This window comes from Nilaparvata lugens, chromosome 11 (genome assembly GCF_014356525.2).
Source record: "Nilaparvata lugens isolate BPH chromosome 11, ASM1435652v1, whole genome shotgun sequence".
Taxonomy (NCBI): Eukaryota; Metazoa; Arthropoda; class Insecta; order Hemiptera; family Delphacidae; genus Nilaparvata; species Nilaparvata lugens.
The window spans coordinates 8,583,871-8,608,189 of NC_052514.1; the positions used below are offsets into that span (position 1 = coordinate 8,583,871).

General features: G+C 33.3%; 1 long non-coding RNA gene across 1 annotated transcript; it reads left to right on the forward strand.

Annotated features, from left to right (window-relative positions):
• Window positions 1-113: 113 nt before the first annotated feature.
• LOC120353552 lies at window positions 114-12,946 on the forward strand. The gene is made up of 4 exons (XR_005572460.1): window positions 114-316; window positions 8,487-8,609; window positions 11,113-11,202; window positions 12,569-12,946. It is a non-coding gene; the product is annotated as an uncharacterized LOC120353552 (long non-coding RNA).
• The last annotated feature ends 11,373 nt before the right edge of the window (window positions 12,947-24,319 follow it).

Genomic DNA, 24,319 nt, shown 5'->3' on the forward strand with positions numbered 1-24,319 from the left:
AAGATGTTACTGCGGCCACTCGCATTCCCACCAACGCTGCTATTATTTGCTGTCTCAGCGCCTAGTCCGATTCAGCCAAGCATCCAGCCTGCACTGCGGAGCTAGGTTAACAGCAGAGACGACGCAAGATCGCAGTCACTGGCGACTTAGATCCAGGAGAGCCGACCTTAAATAATGGGGAAAAGGCAAGGGAGACGAAGAGTAGCTACAACGTTGTGTCCTTGTCATATGGGACTGAAATATCATGAAGACGACACTTTCTCACTTTTCATGGGACACCTTATTTCAGCATTTATAGAATACGCCGGAATATACTGTGAGTATTTCAATCCTTACTGAGTTTCATTCAGATTGATTTTTTTATTGAGTTTTATTCAGATTGATTTCTACGGAGTTAGTAGATTATTTATCAATATTAAACGAAAATCCAAATTAAATGTTGCAATTCACCCCGAAGACTTCTGCTACTGCAAATATTGACAACAGGGTAAACAGCTAGATGGAAATTCGATGAGCGCGACTATTCGAAAAATATTTGTCAGCCCGGGAATCGAACCCAGTACCTCCTAATTGCCGGTCAGGAATGCTTACCCTTACACCAAACTGACAATCTCTGGATAGCAGCGCTCATCTTATACGAAGCCATAGCGGCCAGCCACCCAACGGAAATTACTGAATATTTAGCGATTGTCAGTTTGGTGTAAGGGTAAGCATCCCTGACCGGCAATTAGGAGGTACTGGGTTCGATTCCCGGGCTGACAAATATTTTTTGAATAGTAGCGCTCATCGAATTTCCATCTAGCTGTTTACCTGTTGTCAATATTTGCAGTAGCAGAAGTCTTCGGGGTTAATTACAGCATTTAATTTGGATTTTTGTTTAATATTAATGATTAATTCATTAGCATTTGAATAATTGCAATATCTCAGTAATTTCCGTCCGTAGTAGATTATTTGCTACTTGGGCCACACTTATCATGCATCTTACTCATGACCGATACTTCTGTAGGTTTGAGGAATGGTGAAGGGGCAGATCACATGACGGACATGTGTGGCATGCACCATTCTAGGCCGTTGTCATCCGTGATCGGATCGGAGTGGGATCGGAACAATGCATGATTAGTGTAGCTCGGGCTTCACATGGGGTTTGCTACCTATTCTTGTTACTTTTTGTGTAGTTGAGAAGTTGATATTGTGGTAATTATTCATATTGAATGAAAAAGACTAAGAAATTGTCAAAAAACCACTGATTTATTGATAATTAGAAAGACCGGTTTCGGTTATTACACCATTGTCAATCTCTGATAAACTAAAACTAAATACATGAGCAGCAGAATTTATACTACTCTCGACCAATCTCCTCAGACCCTCGACCAATAGCATACTCGCCTACTAGTATAAATTTTGCTGCTCATGTATTTAGTTTTAGTTTATCAGAGATTGACAATGGTGTAATAACCGAAACCGGTCATTCTAATTATCAATAAATCAGTGGTTTTCATTCAATATTCTTGTTACCTTAATGGTTTTTCTTCTACTGTTACTAATCTATTGTTGATAATATTATAGTATAAGTAGATATCCCATGATATAGGTTGTTTGTGTTCCAAATTTCAAGTGGATTTTTTTCTAACTGAAGCCGATTACTGTCTACTACTGTCCATTATTACTGTTTTGTTGGGGTGAGAGTGTAAGAACGGCACAGTATTGATTGAGTATTGATTGATTGATTGAGTACTTTATTTATGTAGATTACAATATATACTGGCTTATACACTTATATACAATAGCTTACAATACAGCAAAATTATAGATGAATTTACATAATATAGACTAGGAAAATAACTATAGAACTGTATATGATATGAAAAAGCAATTTGTAATTTAATAACTATAGATAATAATCATATTGTTATGCATCTACATAAATTGGCGGAGCTTTGGACATATCAATGTCCATTCTTGGGAAGAATAATAAAAATATCCTCCCCACTAACTCTCTACCAAAACGTTAATTTCGTTATTTAAACTAAGATTTATTTATTAATGGAAATATTGTAAAAGTTTTAATCAATATGAATATTGAAGAGAAAAAAAAACAGAAAATTGATAAAGTAAAATAATTATATAGGTAGATAAGATCAAATAATTGATTAATAAAATGAAGTAGGCTGAAAGTAGATCAGGGTTATCAAATTTCAGTAATATACAGCAGTATGCAGTGGATAATTGAAATAACATGAGTTTATATAATATATATATATATATATATTATATATATATATATATATATATATATATATATATATATATATACAATTCGTTCTATAACATGGTTTAAAGGTTTATATTGGTGGAATGGGTGAGGGATGGTTGTCATGTGATCGTTCTAGGGCCGGACAGTTTCAGTCATTTGCTCCAAAATATGTTTTTTTAAAGTCAGGTTGAAGCTCGCTCGGCTCTCGATAGACCTGATAGAAACAGGAAGTGTATTCCATGCACGACAGGCACTGACTAAGAAGGATTTTGTGAAAATAGTAGTTCGATGATTGGGTATCCTTAAAGTACTTTCTCCGGTTCTAGTATGTGAAGCATCTATCCTCCTACCTTCAGAGACAAATTTGAAATCATCTTTAAAATAGTTCGGATTACCGTATTTCAAGATATCTCTAACAAGCTTGACTATTCGAAAAAGCCTCTGATCGGGAAGCTTCAATGTTGAACTAGCAATGTGGGCTGGGGTGATATGATCATGGCGTTGGAGAGAGTAGACGAAACGTAGACAATAATTTTGGCAACGCTGTAGTTTATCATTCAGAGTGACTTGCATATCGTTAAGAACAGAATTACAATACATTAAATGTGGGAAGATGAGAGATTGAACCAATAATAATTTAATGTTTCTAGGGAGGATATCGTGCATTTTCTTCAATGCATGCATGGCTGAGAATACCTTTTTACAAGTTTTGTTCACTTGTTCTGACCAGTCAAGAGTATTATTCATAATATGCCTAAATTTTTAACTGAGCTACAGTAAGGAATGTCATTACCGTCTACACTAATTTTGTGAATCGATTCAAGGTCAATATTGTTTATAAGACGAGAATATCCAATTATAATGGGTTGTGTTTTGATGGGATTAAGCTTAAGGCCATTTTTCTTTGTCCATTCCACTATCGAATTGATATCCTGATTCATTATTCCAACTGTTTCATTATTTTTGTTATGGGACAGCTTAAATAGATTTGAAGGTCGTCTGCATAAGTATGGAAACTGGAGAATTTGATAATGGAAGAAAGGTCATTAGCATACAAAGTGAAGAGGAGAGGGCCTAAAATTGAACCTTGTGGTACTCCATGCATAACGTTTTTCCAAGTTGACTTTTTGTCACCGACAGATACACATTGTTTCCTACCTAATAGATAGGATTTAAACCAACTAACGAGTTGCGACTGAAACCAAGAATAGCCAACTTATTCAGAAGGACTGTATGATCAACAGTATCGAATGCTTTAGAAAAATCAAATAGGGTGAGGATGGTGCATTTTCTTTGGTCCATAGCTAACCTTATATCATCAGTGACACGAAGCAGAGCTGTCTCAGTTGAATGGAATTTTCTAAAGCCTGATTGAAAGTTATGAAGCTTACTATTGTTGTCTAGAAATTTTACAACTTGAGCATGAATGAGTCTTTCTAGCACTTTGGACAATGCAGGTAAAATACTGATTGGTCTAAAATCCTCAACTTTATTGGGTGATGGAACTTTATTTAGAGGGCGAACCAGAGCAAACTTCCAGTTTTCAGGGAAAATGCCTTCTTCAAGTGACTTGTTGAAAATGTATGTAATGGTTGGTAAAACAGCAAATAACATCTTCTTGATAAATTTAATAGGAATTTTGTCTACACCCGTAGCATTACTATGAATACGTTGAATTGCTCTGAAAGTGTCTTCTTCTGAGATTGGATGGAAATGAAATTGATCAGTGATTGGTAAATCTAAGTTTGTAACCTGCTCTTCAAGATCATCTATATGATTAGCAATGACAACTTCGTCGCGTTGGTTAGAGTGTGAAACGAAATGGTCATTTATATTATTCAATGGTAAGTCAATTTGTGGATCCGATTTCTGTTTGCCAAGCCCGAATTCTTTTATTCCCTGCCAAAGTGATTTAGAGTCTTGTCTATTGTTTGTCATAAACGAATTCAAGTACCTAATCTTTGAGTTCCGTAATTCCTGTTTAACCCTATTTCTAAGGCTCCTATACTCTATCAAACTGTCCAAGTCAAATGTCTTTTTAAATTTTCTATGTGCTTTGTCTCTACGTCCCATCATCTTAAGTATGTCTTCAGTCATCCACGGTACTCGTCGTTTTCTATTAATCCTCCTTGTCACATAAGGTGCATGTTTGTCATACAAAGTCAAAGTCCAATTCTCGAAAGTCTTGACCATGTCATCAACTGAGGGTAATGCTTCAATTTGATGCCATGGAGTCTGAGCCACATCAGTCAGGAAGGCAGCTTCATCAAAGTTTTTGAAGTCTCTATAAGTGATAATTTTCTGTTCTGGCTTGGGTATCTTATGGGAATGTACACAGTAGATCAAATCATGTCTAGAAATAGCTGGCACTGAGATTTGGCCTGCTTGAACAACCTCATTGGGATCACTAACAATGAGAAGGTCAATGAGTGTGTCTGATTCATTAGTATGATGAGTTGGATCGAGGGGTAAAATAGTCATGTTTAAGCATTGGAAAATTGTAGTCAGTTGAAAGTAGTCAAAGTTACGATTCGTCATGTTCAAGTCGGTGTTCATATCCCCCATAACTAGTATACGGTTATAACAAGGCATAAGAGAAAGCAAGACATTTTCGAAATCTGTGAAATGACCTATTTTTGGTGGGCGATAACAGATACCAACGAGTAATTTATCATTACTAGATAAGGATAATTCAAGTAGCATAAACTCTGGTCTGGAACAATACTCTTGTTTAGATGTGATTAAAACTTTTGTTTTGATACCATCTTTCACATAAATTGCTACACCCCCACAAGCTTTATTTAATCTATCATTCCGGAAAAGATTATATCCAGGCAATGCAACAAAATTTGATGTAATACTAGGCTTCAAAAATGATTCGGAAATTCCGATTATATTGAAGTCCTGAAAACGGAAGATTGCTCTGAGTTCATCAATGTGGCAACTGAGGGATTGTACGTTAAGGTGAGCAGCCTTGAAAAGTTTTTTGAAAGAGTGGAGCTTATTTGCTAGAAACGTACCTGCGTCATTATTACTATTATTGAAATAATCATACCTACTTGAGGGCGAGCGAGCTGACGTGTCAGTAAGAGGCATCATGGAAGCAGCAGACCAATCGTGAACCGACCTCAGAACGACACATGACGGGGGAAATGGGGATGAAACTGATAAAACTTAACCTAAATGAAAAAGTCTCTTGATTCGAGTGCATTCAGTATGCCTTGACAGTTCGGCTCCCTTCACTATTTAAAAGCACTAGTTCAGAAATTCACTAAACACAATAAGATGTAGATGTGTGGAGTTTTGGTGATCAATAATCCTAATGGTGAAAATAGATGAAGATTGAGGAAGAACTGGTAATGGGAGATCTGGTCCAAGTGGAGATAGAGCGAGTAGGTATCCAGTAGTGGAAGAATCGGGTCCAAGTGGAGGTAGAGCGAGAAGGAATCCAGTAGTGGAAGATCGAGTCCAAGTGGAGACAGAGAGAGATGGAATCCAGTGGTGGAAAATCGAGTCCAAGTGGAGATAGAGAGAGATGAAATCCAGTAGTGGAAGATCGTGTTCATGGTGGAGATAGAGCGAAATGGGATCCAGTAAAAACTGAAAAAGAGAAGAAGAAGCCAGCAGAAAAACGAAAAATCTTTGAAGAAGGTTATCAATAGAGGAAAGATACATAATATAACTGATAATGAATAATATTCGCATAAAATTGAAGAGGAATAGTATGATTTAATGTGGGAAAGAATCGAATATTATATGGATAAGTATATGGATATTATAATATAATATATGGATATTAGTAGAAGGTAATCAGATAGAAGAGAAAAGGTAGAAAGATAAATAGATATAGAAAGAAAATAAACATTTGAACATGCTGGATAGCTAGTGGAAAAATCACAGGGAAAATAATGATAATAATAGGGAAGAAAAGAAGAGAAAGAAGGAATGTGCACAAATTGCGAAGAACTTATGAAACTGAACTATAGAATAAGAAATGGAACATCGCATTGTGATCTTGAATTAATCATGGAGAGAAGAAAAAGAAGAAAAGAAAAAGAAAGAGAAGAGAAGAAGAAGAAGAAGAAGAAGAAGAAGAAGAAGAAGAGGAAGAAGAAGAAGAAGAAGAAAAAAAAGAAGAAGAAGAAAAAGAAGAAGAAGAAGAAGAAGAAAAAAAAGAAGAAGAAAAAAAAGAAGAAGAAGAATAGAAAAGAATAATAATCATCATCGCAAACAACAATATTCAAGTAATCATTATAAATATAAGATCAAGAAGAGAAACGAGAAAGAAAAAATAAGGAGTAGAGGAGACGATTGAGAAAGTGCTAGATTATTTTAGATGAGTTTTAAATAGTATTGAACGGTGAAGTATGAAAAATATTATATAGTATTAGAAGTATAATTAACTATTGGGAGTTGCAATAACGATAAAAGTAGTAAATTGAGAACTGTAATAGTTTAGTGATGAATGTCTAAGATAACGTTAAATGAAACACAGCCCCTATATAAGCATATGAACAGACTACCCACCCCTCTGCTCTATCAATAATTCTTCACACATTAGCTTCTATTGTTCAAGCTGTGGCAACAGTAGAAGATATCATTATATAGAAGAGATTACTATCTTTACCTATAGATTACATCCATATCTATAACGTATGTTAATCATCCAATTTATTTGAAATTCAGCATTTAGAAAATTATTAATTATGGAGATAATTTTGGTAAGAGATGTAATAATTATTAGTAAGAATAGAGATAATGATTCTCTAAGTACCCTCTGGAGTATAGTAGTTGATGCATTGAACGTAGTTTTGGGAATTAATATCAAGATAAATTATTAATCAGTATTAACAAATGTGGATCTCCTTAGTTTGAAATAATTGCCTCATGTAATAATCATAAATAGCAGTGGAAAGATTCATTTATAGAACAGAAAGCCAGCTCATGAAAAATGCCAAGGTATATCTACTGTGAAATGTATTAATACGAATTTCCTATTATCGTAGTGAAGGGCACCTTAGTCATCGAATCCTGAAATGATTTAATTTACCTTTATTTTTTGAAGGTCGGTCATCCTCTCGACTGTGTGGACCCTCTTGGATCCTCCCTCGCCGATAGAGATCTTGATCCTCCCGTCCGATGACCAGACATTCCTATGCCCATGACGGTCGGCCGCAGCGTTGAGGATCTTGAGACGCTCCGCAGTCAGATCCTCGCGAATGGTGACGCCGGAACCCTTCAGCTTCCTCTTAGCGTCGAAGATCATCTTCCTGGTCCGGTAGCTGCAGAGTCGTACTATGATGGGTCGGTCCTTGGGTTTAGCTTGCCCTTGTTGAGGTGGTTGACGCCTTCCAACGCGATGCGAGCGGTTTACATCCGCCAGAGTCACGGGCACGTTCAGCTTCTTGTTGAAGACATCGAGCGCCAGCAGGTCCGTGTCTTCTTTGTCGCTCTCCGGGATCCCAAAAATACGTATGGAATGTCGGCGCCCATATTGCTCGAGGTCGTCGACCTTCAGGTGACAAGACACCTCTAGCTCACGAATTCTATCGTGCAGCTGTTTGTTCTCCTCCTTCAATGCCTGAAGTTCCTCAAAGATAGACTTCACTGCCATTGACATAGTATGAGAGACTACCAGCGTCACATAGCTTCACCAAAAACAACTACCTACTATAGCGAGGTCCACGTTATAATGGCAGTGGAGAAAGATAGGAGAACAACGTTGCCGATCTTCTGTCTTGTCGATGCCTTCTATTGATGGTAGCTGATAAAGGTTTATTGATGTAATATCTGTTCATTATCGTTTAAAATTATCAATTATTTTATTAAGCAAGAAATTATATTTTTCAATAATTTCATAATGAATTTTCATAATTAAGATGAAATATTTTGTTTGTTAATTATTAATTCTACATTGTTAAAAGAGGAACTGGCAACAGAGCAAAGCGAGAAAGAGAGAGCGCTATCTGCTTTGTTGAATGATACACAAGGATAGCAATGCCAATGCTAATCAAACACTGCCATTATAACGTGGACCTCACTATAGTAGAGCTGCAAAGGTAGAGGGTAGCTAAAAATAATGGGAAGCTATGCATGTATTCAAATGTGTCGTCCTTCAATACATTTAATATTTCTGTTTCCCTCCGCAATGAAGAGTGCTGTTGAAATTTATGAATATTATCAAATATGATATTATTTTATAAATATATATTATTATTATAAATATTTTCAGGAATTGATAATTCTGAGCGGAGGTAGCCTTCTGTAGTGGATCAAATTTTCGATTTACTTTATCAACTGCACGCTCATATTCTACTCACAGATGGAGAACTAGAAGCTGCAAAGATTAGTAAACGTAAGTTTACAGTATTTTTCATTAGTTATCTATTTTGGTAAGTATTTATCATAGTCTGTGTAAAATGAGTTGAGACTTCCGAAGAAATTACAAGGTTGCCAATTCATGTAAAATTGCAACTTTCTCAAATTTCCAATTCAACGACAGAATTGGATGTAGAATATCATCCCCGATATCCTAGTAGTGCTAAAAAGGTTTCAGGGTTGAAGGATTAAAAGGAAATTTAACTTTTATGATAAAATTGGAAACAACGCGAAGATTTGTTTTTCTTTTTAATATCACTTCTCTCAGAATCATGGGGCGTCGTAATGCGTAATAATTTTATATCAAATTAACGGAGAGAATGTCTCCTTTCTATTGTGTCTGGATAATTTTTATCCGACCTATAGTTATTTTTTAATTAATGATTATGATTGCCGAGACATTTTGAGCAGAAAACATGAAATTTTCGACATGCTGTAAACTTTTTTCGAAAGATAAGTGGGTGGTGAAAGCGAGAAAGTTTCTCAGAAATAATTGAAATCATTTTTTCAATTGTCAAAAGTAGTCGGAAGATCGTATTATGGAGGGCCAAGTCTCAACTTATTTTAGACAGACTATAATATCTTTCTTTCTCTATGTATTATCTGCTCTGTTCATGAAACATATAAAGGATGTTTCAGAATTCCCTACGAATATTCTAGGTCCAGGGCATTGTTCCTGGATAAGAAGCATAATGTAAATAATATCATTTATGTAATAATATCATGTATATTATATTTTATGTATATATATGTGTATTATATTATGTAATATTAATATCATTATTATGTAAATAATATCACTGTTCTAAAGTACTTAGTTGCTCACACAGCCGCCATTTTGTTTTTTCACTTACTATTCTTTGTCTAAATAATGACTGAACATGCGGAAGTGTGACATTTCAAAAGCATTAGCATTGATGAAAACTGAACAGAGCTACACAAAATTTTGACATTTTTTAAAATTCATAAAACGATACGGTGGCCGTTTAAAATTGTATTTCTTGGATAACCAAGAAGTCTTTAATTTTACAAACAAAATTACAAGCATAACGTTTTTTAGTAAATTTAATTACAAATCGATTGACATCTTAAAATGTATGTACTCAGGGCCACTTATTTTAATTTAAGTTGATTGGATACCTACATATCAGTCAGTGACCGGTACAGAGCAAATATAATCCCCATGAATTCTAATGGGACTATTCTCACTCAGCCCGGGCGAGCGAGTATGAATGGTTCTATTAGAACCTATAGGAATTATTTTCTGGCTGTGCCTGATATGTTCATTGAAGTTTACACTATAAACAGAGCTGTGGAGTTTCTCCATGTCGTTTCTATTTCACCTTAATATGCTCACTGATTTTTTACTTTCCTTGCCCTATTACCATAGGTAAGGAAAGTATTGCTTTCCGAAAAAAATTGAGGTACCCCAATTTCTAAATTTCTATACGTTTCAAGGTCCAAAAAAGTGGTTTTTGGGTATTGGTCTGTATATGTGTGTGTGTGTGTGTGGTGTGTGTGTGTGTGTGTGTGTGTGTGTGTGTGTGTGTTGTGTGTGTGTGTGTATGAGTGTATGTGCGTCTGTGTATCTCATCTCCCAATTTAACGGAATGACTTGAAATTTAGAACGTGAGGTTCTTACAATATAAGGATCCGACACGAACAATTTCGATCAAATGCGATTCAAGATGGCGGCTAAAATGGCAAAAATGTTGTTAAAAACAGGGTTTTTCGCGAATTTCTTGAAAACAGTTCCAACGATTTTGATTAAAGTTATACCTAGAATAGTCATCGATAAGCTCTATTAACTGCCTTAAGTCCCATATCTGTAAAAATCTTAGGAGCTCCGCCCCATCTATGCAAAGTTTGAATTTAGATTATCAATTATCAGGCTTCAGATACATTCTAAACAAAAAATTTTGAGTCGAAAAGATTGAGCATGAGAATCTCTACAATTAATGGTCAGTAACATTTTCATTTAAAATTAAAAATAAGCTCGAAATTCGAGAAAATGTGATTATCCAATTGCAAACTGTTGGCAACTGTTGATTCTATTAAATGATTCACTATGAAGAGATAGCAGACCTCGTGTGTCTCCAGCGTTATCGTCCCGTCACCAGCTGGCTCAAATCTTTGAATAGTAGACTTGAGATGCGCGGGAATACTAGCGTCAGGTGAACAATTTTCATAACGGCAAGGAAAGTTGTGTGAGTGCGCCACACCAGATTTTTTATTGTGGGAATTCGCATTTTATTAGATGCGCTGGCCTGAAAATACTGTAATGTGCATGAAAGGGATCTATTATAAGAATGGAGGAATCTAATTTATTGCCTTTATTCTTTATTCATTCTTTTTTTACAATGAAGCACAGATCGGGAGAGAAAAACTAAGAATACCTTGTACTATTTCTCCCCCAAATTTAGGTAACAATAAAAATCCAAATGAGGTTATGTCTTCTAGATTGTTTCTTTGCATTGCAGTTGTACCCGAAATACGCTTTCAGCTACGGCGTGAACGACCCGCATACGGGAAACATCAAGGACAAATACGAGGAACGCGACGGAGATAAGGTACAACTCCAGTTTATTCACTAAACTGAACGTTACAATCTCTTACAAATGCATAACATGCATTTATAAAATAGCATTATAGTAGCCTACCCTTTTATTGAAATTAATATAAAATAATAGATTAAAAACACAAATTGAAACTACTATTTACAAGTAATACTACTTATTATCTAAAAGCAATACTACGATTGACACCTATTTTAAAGATTGAACGAATATTAAGTGAAATATTATGGCAGCTTTAGTGTGATAGGTGACCTAGCTTTAGATCGTTTTATTATTTTCTGAAATGATCTTAAATCGCTTTGGAATAACAAGCAAAACTGATGTAGATTGTTGCTTTATTGAGACAGACGATAGCAGTATGCCTTTGCGAGCACTGCTTCAAACCTCCAGCACTCACCCATTACTAGAGCTACCATATATATATATATATTATTTATCATTTTTACAAGGAAGCACTGATCGGGAGAGAAAAACTAAGGATACTCCTTATACTATTTCTCTTCCAAATTTAGATAACATTTCAAAAGTTCAAAATAGGGTTATGATTTCACTTTTCTAAAATTTAGTTTTCACTCAAAAACTAAGAATTTAAAATTTTTACGGTTAAAAAACTGAATAAAAAGCAAAAAAATTACCCTCGAATCACCATTAATTGAAAAATGTTTGTGTAATTTTACAAAATTTAGAGCCAGAAAACACAACTAACTATTCAGCTCAGATGAACTTAATTAATCTCTCATAATATTCGTTCAATCTAGAAAAATGCCTCGTCAATCGTTTGATTTGTGACTAAACAAAGTTTCTCTTGTAATATCTCCCTCATATTGTGGTAGGCCTATCAATCTTTTCCAGTCTCAAATGAAAAATGATTAGGCTACTACATGCTTTTTAAAAATAATTTCAATCAATTCAATTCATTTATCACTGTTATATGGTTTTATACTGGTATTTATTACTGGTTTGGTACAAGAGCTCATAATAAGCTTCCTGCACATTTAAAGGAGCTAGAAGTGGGTAATTTCAAGAGAGCCATAAAAACGATTTTAAGATAAATATGTCCATATAGGAAAGAGGGGTTTCTAATTTGAGGGTATTATGTGCTGTTTGTATGCTTGTGTTTGAATTTTTCGTTTCTTTGAATGTAAGTACTTTGTATTTATCATGTTTAATTTATGACGATGCTATGCATTTGTACAAAAGTTTTCTGCAATAGAGAAAGCATGAATCTTGAACTGTTCAATCTTTCGCATCTTTTTCTACATTCTCCTTTTCATTGTGGAATAAATTCCACTTTCTTATTGTGTATTTTGACTAAAGTCGGATTGTTATTATATTATTAATTTATTTTATTTTATTGTAGGATATTTGACAACACAAATGCGCCTGATAGCGCTCCGTGTGGCATGACTGCTGGGCTCTGATTGACTCAAACTGATGGACTCAATCAGCGCTTTTAATCTGTGCAACATTGGAACTCACAATCATCAACCTTCGGCAACCCTCGACATTATTAAGAATCTATAGTGAGGTCCACGTTATAATGGCAGTGGAGAAAGATAGGAGAACAACGTTGCCGATCTTCGGTCTTGTTAATGCCTTCTATAAACGGTAGCTAATACACGTTTATCTATGTAATATTTAGGCTCAACTCACACTTACGCAACTCAGGTCGAAAAGAGACTCAACTCTAGTAGAGAGCATGTGTTTTCAAATGGTGACAGTCGCGGAGACTAGAGTCGACTGGTCTGAGCCACACCATTTGGAAACACATGCTCTCGACTAGAGTCGAGTCTCTTCTCGACCTGAATCGCGTGAGTGTGAGTTGAGCCTAATTGTTTATTCCCGTTTAAAATAATCAATTATATTTTATTAAGCAAAAAATTATATTTTCCAATAATTTCAATATGAACTTTCATAATTAAGATAAAATATTTTGTTAATTATTAATTCTACATTGTTAAGAGACGATCTGGCAACAGAACAAAGCGAGACAGAGATAATGCTATCCGCTTTGTTGAATGATAGACAAGGATAGCAATACCATTGCTAATCAAACACTGCCATTATAACGTGTACCTTACTGGAAGGAAATTTTGGCATGAAAAAATTGGTTCTGGACTTCTCTTATGTATCCAAACAATATATTAAAAAATCAGAACTACAATATACAGGATTGGTGAATTTCAATGGCGGACCAAAATTTTGAAGTAGGTAACATAAAATTAGTTTTTCAATTCGAATAGGTCCGTCCCCCAATGAAACCTATCTTGTGAACATTATGGAAACAGCTCAATATTTATTTTGTAAGTGTGCGGTTTTCGCATTCATTTTCTCTTGAAGTTCTGTATCGAAATCATGTATCATATACCACCTTCCCATAAAAAATGAAGTTGGATTCAAAATGGCGGACCATAATTTTGTAGTAGCATAAAATTAGTTTTTCAATTCAAATAGGACCCCCAATGAAACCTACTGTCAAATTATCCTGTAAAAGCAATTTTTCAACTTTTGAAAATTTAAGCTGTTTCCATAATTTTCTTAAGATTTAAGCTGCATTTTTCAACTATTCTAATAGAAATTCAGTAAAACATGGAAACTACTCAACAATCAATTTTACAATTCATTGAATAAAATTCTCATTGTATTTTTGTGTGATGTGAATAAATTGAATTGATTACTACTGCGAAAACTATACAACTACTTCTGAGTAAACTAAAAGTGTCAGTTACTAAATTTCAAGAGTTAGTTATTTACATTCAATTTAATACAAATTTAGTTAACTGTTAGACCCTCTAAACCATTACTAATAGCCTACCAAAACAATAAAGAGTGTGGCTCTTTATTCTATGCTAATATCAATATACAGAAGTATTCTGTTATAAGCGAATAAAAGTGTAGTTAGTTGTATTCTAGGATATCCGTTGAAGTCTAAGATCCTTTACTTACATTTTGCTGATTTGAAATAGAATCTTCATAAGGAATAATAATCATCAAAGACGATCAGTACCCTGAAAAAATAATGTAAACAAACCAATAACTTATGGAAGTTCTAGACGTTTAATTTTATTTCACAGACGAATAGAGAATGACATTTTAGTTCATTGTTTATTTGGATATTTTATTCCTATTTGTTGTACTGTGATATTCATTTTAGTATCAAAGAAAGAGCAATATATTGAAACATTATTCTAAAGTTGCGTTCACACCAAAGTTATTAACAAAATGTTATAGATTCTATCAATGTCTCAACATTCTGTATTCTAGGTACCTTTGATTCTATTAGATTGAACGGAACTTGACAAACACATATGTTCATCATGTATATGATAAGTTATGTTAAATCTAATAGAATCTATAAAGATTAAGTTATTAACATTTTGTTAATAACTTTGGTGTAAACGCAGCTTGAATCTACTAGTGATGTTGAAATATTCAACAATGTATTACTATAATTGTATATTACAATTTTTGAGAGTAATTTGGATTTATTTTACTATTCTTAGGTTCTATAGTTTCAATTTCAAATACTGCTAGTGTTATTGCATAATAATTTATATTGTTTATTATTGTCTGCTTTGTAGGACACTGATGAATTGTGAAATGAATCTGTTATTTTTCTCAAAAAATCCAGTTTACTCAGCTATTAGTTAGTTACTGTTGTTGGTGAGATATAGTAGTATTTTTATCCATGATGAAACTCTCGAATGCTGTCTAGCGATATCACATTATGTTATCTAGGAACATGTATGAAATATTTCTATAAATAAATTCTTGATATTCCTAGACAGCATTCCAGTATTTCATTAGTTATTAGCATTCATTCAATATTTAACCAGTGATCTATAGCCAGTTCCTTCAAATATTTATGAATTAATAATTTAGTTATTGAATAGTAGTGGACCATCCATTAACATCTGTGTAATACTATACAGACTTTGTGCCGGCTCCACAAAAGCCGGTTAAATTTTAACCATGATTAATTCCATGAGAACCAATCAGAAAAGTCATCTTATCAATAAGACCTTCTCTTATTGGTTCTCGTGAAATTAATCACGATTAAAATTTAACCGGCTTTTGTGCAACCGGCACACAGACTTTGCGTCTTATTTTGAAGATGAAATTATAAAACAAGATTTCATTGATATTGTAGATGATAGCTACTGTATTCATATTGCATAATTCTTGATATTATCGCAAACGGTTACTTTCAAGACAATTAATTTTAATAATCAAAACTATACGACAGTTTTAGTTCCAAATCTTCATTCATTCCTTATCTAAATTTAAATATATATAAATATATGTAAACAATTTGGGAGAGGAATAGCACAAGGATATCTTATTTTTTTCTCCCTATCATTTTGATGATGTAGGTACTTATTGTATGAATCAATAAAGAATCACTTTATGCTGAGTATTAGACAATATTGTTCAATTCCAATCGAGGGGGCAATTCCTAATTCTATTCTTCATTGATTCGTACAATAAGTAGCCTACATCATCAAACTGATAGGGAGAGAAAAAAATAAGGTAACCTTGTGCTATTCCCAATTGATTCAGATTGGAGAATTGATTATTGTTATTTAGTTTATTTTATGAAATCTTGGATTATTTATGTAATTTGATTTGTGAAGAGGAGATTATGTGTATATTTTTACTCACCATTAAATTATTTTGACTATTAAATTTGTAGAAATTGTTCTTTTGTAGTATTATACCAGGACACCACAATACTGGTTGTTATATAACCGTTCAAATAAACCGTCGAAAATGGACCACAACATAACGTGTAGAATAATATGATTTCACCAATGCATCATCACCAGGATATTGCAAAATTCAGTGCAATATATTCAGTTATTTGGTGTATTACTAACATAATGTGGAAGAATAGTTAATTTCACAATAATTCAATGCATTATCACCAGGATATTGCAAAATTCAGTGCAATATTCAGTTATTTGATGTATTTCATGCAAAAAATTAGACATACACACTCGTTGAACATATTTTTATAAGAACACATCCTTCGTAATAAACATTTAATCCTTCATTTTGTCCCCTTGAGGGACATGTTTTAAAGTACATTAGCAGTATATATGTACCATATAGATCACTGAGGCAACCCCTACAGATTCCATGGAAGTGGTGATATCTATTCAAATTCCCACCGAAACTGTTTTTTCTTTGTGACCACACTGAAGTTTAAGGTTATTAATATTTAGTTTAGCACTTTTCCTCAACCACTTTGGTATCAGAAGGCTCGTGAACTTTTATTATAGTCGACTCCGTTTTTTCGGGCACATTTTTTTCTGTCGACTCATCACTTTCATTGGGGATTTCCCAGTGCAGAGCATCCTCAAAGAAAGAGTCCTCAGGTACAGATCCGGTGGCTGGTGATGAAAGGTTTATTATTGTACCTGAAATGGAAAAATATATTAGTGGATATTTGAAGAGAAACCAAGAATAATGGTAACCTTGCACATTGATTCAGATTGGAGAATTGATTATGTGTTATAGTGTTTATTTTATGAAATCTTGGATTATTTATGTAATTTGATTTGTGAAGAGGAGATTATGTGTATATTTTTACTCACCATTAAATTATTTTGACTATTAAATTTGTAGAAATTGTTCTTTTGTAGTATTATACCAGGACACCACAATACTGGTTGTTATATAACCGTTCAAATAAACCGTCGAAAATGGACCACAACATAACGTGTAGAATAATATGATTTCACCAATGCATCATCACCAGGATATTGCAAAATTCAGTGCAATATATTCAGTTATTTGGTGTATTACTAACATAATGTGGAAGAATAGTTAATTTCACATAATTCAATGCATTATCACCAGGATATTGCAAAATTCAGTGCAATATTCAGTTATTTGATGTATTTCATGCAAAAAATTAGACATACACACTCGTTGAACATATTTTTATAAGAACACATCCTTCGTAATAAACATTTAATCCTTCATTTTGTCCCCTTGAGGGACATGTTTTAAAGTACATTAGCAGTATATATGTACCATATAGATCACTGAGGCAACCCCTACAGATTCCATGGAAGTGGTGATATCTATTCAAATTCCCACCGAAACTGTTTTTTCTTAGTGACAATGGTCATTTTTCTATTTGGTTTTTCGATTTTTTTATGTGGTTATTTGAAACCTCTGGTTTATGTCGATCGACCACGGACCATAGCACACCTCAAGAACAACATTCGCGACGCCATTGCCAACATACCGATTGATATACAACAACGAAAAATATTGTATTGCAATAAAAACCAATCTGTAACTTAATTGCAATCTATATTTTTCAAACTATTTCCGAAATTAATTAATATTTTTTGTTATTTTTCTTTAATTAATTGTGTTGCAATTAATAAAAACCAATACCGTTGTAATTGCAAACTTACTCAATAGTATCACAAATTTGTGTTCAAATAAATTGATTGATTTAGAATTTATTGATGATGACTTCTTTAGCAACCCTTCAATCTTCAATATATTAAATAGAGAATGCATTTATTCAAATGCTAATAATATTAATTATTATTAAACGAAAATCCTAAATAAATGCTGCAAATCAACCCGAAGACCTCTGCTACTGCAGACATTGACAACAGGGTTAACAGCTAGATGGAAATTCGATGAGAACTACTATCCAAAAATAGTTGCCAGCCGGGAATCGAACCCGGTACCTCCCAATGCTAGTCAGGTATGCTTGCCTTACACCAAACTGACAATCTCTGGATAGCAGCGCACATTTTATACAAAGCCACAGCGGCCAACCAGTTACAGATGGAATTAAATAGAGAATGCATTTATTCAAATGCTAATTAATATATAATTATATTTAACGAAAATCCTAAATAAATTTTCGATTCTTATTTAGGATTTTCGTTAAATAATAATTATATATTAATTAGCATTTGAATAAAGGATTCTCTATTTAATTCCATCTGTAAATGGTTGGCCGCTGTGGCTTTGTATAAAATGTGCGCTGCTATCCAGAGATTGTCAGTTTGGTGTAAGGGCAAGCATACCTGACTGCAATTGGGAGGTACCGGGTTCGATTCCGGGCTGGCAACTAATTTTGGATAGTAGTTCTCATCGAATTTCCATCTAGCTGTTAACCCTGTTGTCAATGTCTGCAGTAGCAGAGGTCTTCGGGGTGATTTGCGATTATTTAGGATTTTCGTTAAAAATAATTCAATATATTATTAATAATAATAATTTATGATATTGATTCAAACCTTCTTGCGCTTATTTCGTATTATTTGAAGAATTTATTAATACTCTAGTTTTAATGTTTAAAAAATAGTGGCTTCTCCAGAAACTTTCTTTAAAATACTCTTTTTACTTTCCTTGTCCTATTACCATAGGTAAGGAAAGTATTGCTTTCCGAAAAAAATTAAGTAACCCAATTTCTAAATTTCTATACGTTTCAAGGTCCCCTGAGTCCAAAAAAGTGGTTTTTGGGTATGGTCTGTGTGTGTGTGTGGGTGTGTGTGTGTGGTGTGTGGTGTGTGTGGTGTGTGTGTGTATGTGCGTCTGTGTACCGGTACACGATATCCCATCTCCCAATTAACGGAATGACTTGAAATTTGGAACTGAAGGTCCTTACAATATAAGGATCCGACACGAACAATTTCGATCAAATGCAATTCAAGATGGAGGCTAGAATGGCGAAAATGTTGTCAAAAACAGTGTTTTTCGCGATTTTCTCGAAAACGGCTCCAACGATTCTGATCAAATTCATACCCAGAATAGTTATTGATAAGTTCTATCAACTGCCACAAGTCCCATATCTGTAAAAATTTCAGGAGCTCCGCCCCATCTATGCAAAGTTTGATTTTAGGTTCCCAATTATCAGGCTCCAGATACATTAAAAAAAAAAAAAAATTAAGTGGTAAAGATTCAGCATGATAATCTCTACAATTTATGTTCAGTAACATCTTCACCTAAAATTGAAAATAAGCTCGAAATTCAAGAAAATATGATTGTTCAATTGCAAACTATTGGCAAATGTTGATTCTATTAAATCATTCACTATGAAGAGATATCAGACTTCGTGTGTCTCCAGCGTTATTGACCTGTCACCAGCTGACTCAGATCTTTGAATAGTAGACTTGTGATGCGCGGGAACACTAGCGTCGGGTGATCAATTTTCATAACGGCAAGAAAAGTTGTGTGAGTGCGCCACACCAGATTTTTATGGTAGACATAGACCAAGTTGTACAAAAGCCGGTTAAATTTTAACCGTGATTAATATCACGAGAACCAGAGAAGACCTTTTTTATAATTAATCAAGATTAAAATTTAACCGGCACATAGTGAGATACTTGTAGTTTTAGTGAGGTTCATTTTATTTGACAGAGTGCAGATAATAGGTATGCTATACCACTACAACCGTAAATAAATCCGTAGTGCATTCGTGTGACGTCAGCACAGATAGGGCTCCTACACCAAAAAAATTCGTTGATTTCATCTGATCTATATCAGCTAATGTTTTTATTGGTGTAGGAGCCCTACCTGTAATGACGTCACCAGAAGAATTATGGCTTTGTTTACGGAGGTAGTGGCTATACCCTGACCTTGGTGATGTCAAATTTTGTGAATCGTTCACTATTATTCTTTCTTGATGAGAAACGGATAAATCTTCAAGACTAAAAACTATTTTACTGTCAACTATTTACATTTTCGTCAACATCGTTTTGATAGTGAAAATAATTTAAGTTAGGGAGGCCTATTAGTACCGCATTAAACTTACGACTGTAGAATATTTTTGAAATTTTATTGCAATCAATACACAAAAAGTAAATACTATCCACTTCACAAAAAATATCAATCTTTTTTCAAACGTATGGATTAAGCTGGATTCGCACACCACAAGTGAAAGTGACAATATAATTCCCATAAGTTATAATGGGATTATTCATATTGATTCGCCGTACTGAATGTGCATATAAGAAACTATGGGAATTATATTTTCACTGTCACTACTCTTATGTGCGAATCCAGCTTGAAAACAGCTTGTAATTGCGAGCTATAAGATCAACAATTCTATAGGATCACTACGCCTTTTCCAATTGTATTTGAGAAAGTATCAATTGTATTTGAGAATAGTCACTTGTAAATTGAGAGAATGTCAGATGTAGATGAGAATAGTCAATTGTATTTGGGAAGTCATCACATGTAATTGAGAGTAGTGAATTGTATTCGAGAAATCGTCAAATGTAAATGAGAAGATATCAATTGAAAATGAGAAAATTTTTCAATTGCATGACATGTCGGACTCTTCTGTAGCCTACAGTGCAGGTTTGATTTGAGCAGGAAAGGATACTGTACTACGTACACAGTATTCAATTATTACTGTAGGCTTTGCATGGGGGCAAATTAATATTTTCAATGGTGAAAGTATTTACCCTGTACTGTTTACAAATGATTAATGAGTACCATTTCTATGTATGTACTGGCAACGCGACGTTTGTCTCCAAACATTTTGTGAAATATTGCACTTGATGAAGATAAAATTTTCTATGTTAACGGCGCAATTGAACTTCATCATTAATCAATAACATCTCTTGATCAATCAATTTTGCAATAATTCTTCAATGGATTTTGAGACTTGAAAATATATATTATTTTTAAACTAAACGTTTTATTGGAATATTAAATATATTATCATATCATTTTATATGAGTTCAGTTATGAAAAATATAAGTACTGGAAGTACTGATTTTTAGATTCATTTCCCAATTACAACTGACAACTTCTCGATTTCAAATTGTATGTTATTCTCAAATTGAAATGATACTTTCTTAAATAAAATTCACTACCGGTATTCTCAATTACAAGTGATCGATGACTTCTCAAATACAATTGAATATTCTCATTTACATTTGACGTTTCTCAAATACAAATTACTATTCTCAATTACAATTAATACTTTCTCAAATACGGTTGGAAAAGGTGTAGAAACGAATATGAATACAGATACGGTGCCTACCACCATAGAGTAAAGATATTTAAGACTAAAACCTAAATTATTTTTGTCTCTGCTACCACATAACAGTCTATACAAATAGTGAAACTACTGTGCAAGTATCTTACTAAGTGCTGGAAATCACAAAAATACATTTCTCAATTGGAGTGATTGATGTGCCAATAACTATTGTATTTTTATTTATCATTTTTACAAAAGAGGACTAACCAGGAGAGAAAAACTAAGAATAGGCTACTCCTTGTACTATTTCTCAACCAAATTTAGATTACAATAAGTTCGGTCCGAAATAGGTTTTGATTTCAGCACTTTTATAAAATTAAGCCTATTTTCACTCAAAAACTAAGAATTTTTACGGTTGAAAAACTAGATAAACACAAAAATTACACTCTAATCAACATTACAACAATATCAATCGAAATAACTGATGATCATTTAAAATTACAATATAATAAAGCAATAGATAAGAATTTACAATCAAATAACTAGGAGGTGACATAATCCTATACTACTAGAAAATCAATAGGCCTACTCAAGAGCAACAGTATTAATTTATTCTATTTTTTGTAAAAAGCTGAAAACAGGTGTGCGCACTCTTCATATGAATTATCTATCATTTATCCAACATATTAAGGGAGAGAATTTCCTTAATATGATAATAAAATAATAGTGTATAAGGGTTGCAATCGTGTGCAAATAAGTAAAGATATTAAGACTAAAACTGAATTATTTTTGTCTCTGCTACCACATAACAGTCCATACAAATAGTGAAACTACTGTGCAAGTGACTTACTAAGTGGAAATCACAAAAATACATTTCTCAAGCGGAGTGATTGATATGCCAATACTATTGTCTACTTCACTTTTTGTGCAGTTGAGAAGTTGATAATGTGGTATATTCACATTAAATTAAAAAGACTAAGAAATTGTCAAAAAACCACGGATTTATTGATTTTAGAAAATTGATTTCTAAGTATCAATAAATCTGTGGTTTTTGACAATTTCTTAGTCTTTTTAATTTAATATTGTATATTTATTTATTAATAATTTTTACAAAAGAGGATTAACGGGAGAGAAAAGCTAAGGATAGGCTACTCCTTGTACTATTTCTCAATTAAATTTAGATTACATAAGTTCGAAATAGGGTTTTGATTTCACTTTTATGAAATTTAGTCCATTTTCACTAAGATACAACAAAAAACTGAGAATTCGACGGTTGAAAAACTAGATAAAACACAAAAATATTACACTCTAATCACATTATAACAATATCAATCGAAACAAATGATGATCATTTAAAATGACAATATAATAAAGCAATAGATAAGAATTTACAATCAAATAACTAGGAGGTGACATAATTCTATACTACTGGAAAATCAATAGGCCTACTCAAGAGCAACAGTACCGTATTAATTTATTCTATTTTTTGTGAAAAGCTGAAAACAGGTGTGCGCACTCTTCATATGAATTTATCTATTATTTATCCAAATATTAAGGAAGAGAATATTCTTCTGATATATTATGATAATAGTAAAACACTTCACTTTGAATGGGCTACTTTTACAAATTAATAAAAACAATATGGTAACTTGAAGTACCCTTTAAATTATTATTATTTCGAATAATAAAGGGTACTCCAAGTTTCGATATTGTTTTTATTAACGATAATAGTGTATATTGGATTGCAATCGTGTGAAAAATAATTATAGTTATAGTGCCAGAGAAAACTGAAATTGTTTGATTCTAGTGCTTGAAACGAGAACACATGAGAAACACTACTGTACTCTTTGAACATTTTCATTTACCATCAAAGGCTTAGATGCCATCAATTACTCTTCTATAGGCATTCTCCAATAATGATAGTCTTCGAAATCATCTTTCAATTCATCAGCTTGGTCATCATATTCGGATACTATGCGCATGAATATACCTTTTCCAAGAGCAGAAAATTAATGCCAAAAATCATACATTATGGAAGTTAAAGACGACATATTACATATACATAAGACACATATAGTTTCAATTATTTCTAAAATAGTTTAAACATAGATATAATCTTCTTAAATTAGTACATTTACAGATGTTTATAAATCTGTTTTTTTGTGAAACAATAAAATCAATTCAATTCTGACAAGAAGAGCCGATAAGCATTCTTACATAATACAAGAGGAAAAACTAAAATTGATGTACCTTCTGCAGATTGAACTAAATAGAGACTGTTTCCCTGTACTGGCACAGAAGATCTTCAGCGCGCTGCCAGATATGGTGAGGGAACTGGATGACAGAAGTTTTGGTGCAAGAGTTAGAGCCTGGCTGCGGTTGCCATTCTACTCTGTGGCTAAATATTTCAAGGCCAACAGTCTTTAATTTAATTTAAGTGATACAGAATCCGACGACCATCTCGATCTGTTGTTAAGCTTTAAAACATTAATGTTGGTGTCAAGTTTGTGTAAAAAATTGTATAATCAACAACGACCAAATTAGTCCGAATACAAAGAGACGCCGTCCATCCAGGCCAGGAAGCTGGTTAACGACGAAGGACAGAAGTATGAAGTATGAAGTATGAAGTACGAAGTACGAAGTATGAAGTACGAAGTATATGAAATATGAAGTATTAAGATTATTTTTTATTTTTGCTATATGGCTAGTTTGCTAATACATTAGTAGCTAGTTGAAAGTCTATATATAAGAATAACTAGTACCCTTATATATTAAATTAAATAAGGATAATAAATAATTCTTCATAAATATATTTTTATTATGATCGAATTGCTTTCAGTCTTAGGCTACAGTTTTCATGAATTCCACTTGGGTTTCCTCTGCAGCTTATGTCATTGTAGGCTTTAAATACTCCAATTAAAATCAATATACATTCAGTATCATTTAACTTGTGTGGAATTTAGTAATACATGTGGTATCGATTCGGTACCGTATAGAAGTCTGCGTTTCCACCAAAGTTAAATGCATACTTTATAAGAAAATGTTTATTTTTCCGTCCTTATAGATTCTATTAGATTAAACGGAGCTTGATAAACACATATGCACATCATGTTTATGATAAGTTATGTTCAATCTAATAGAACCTAT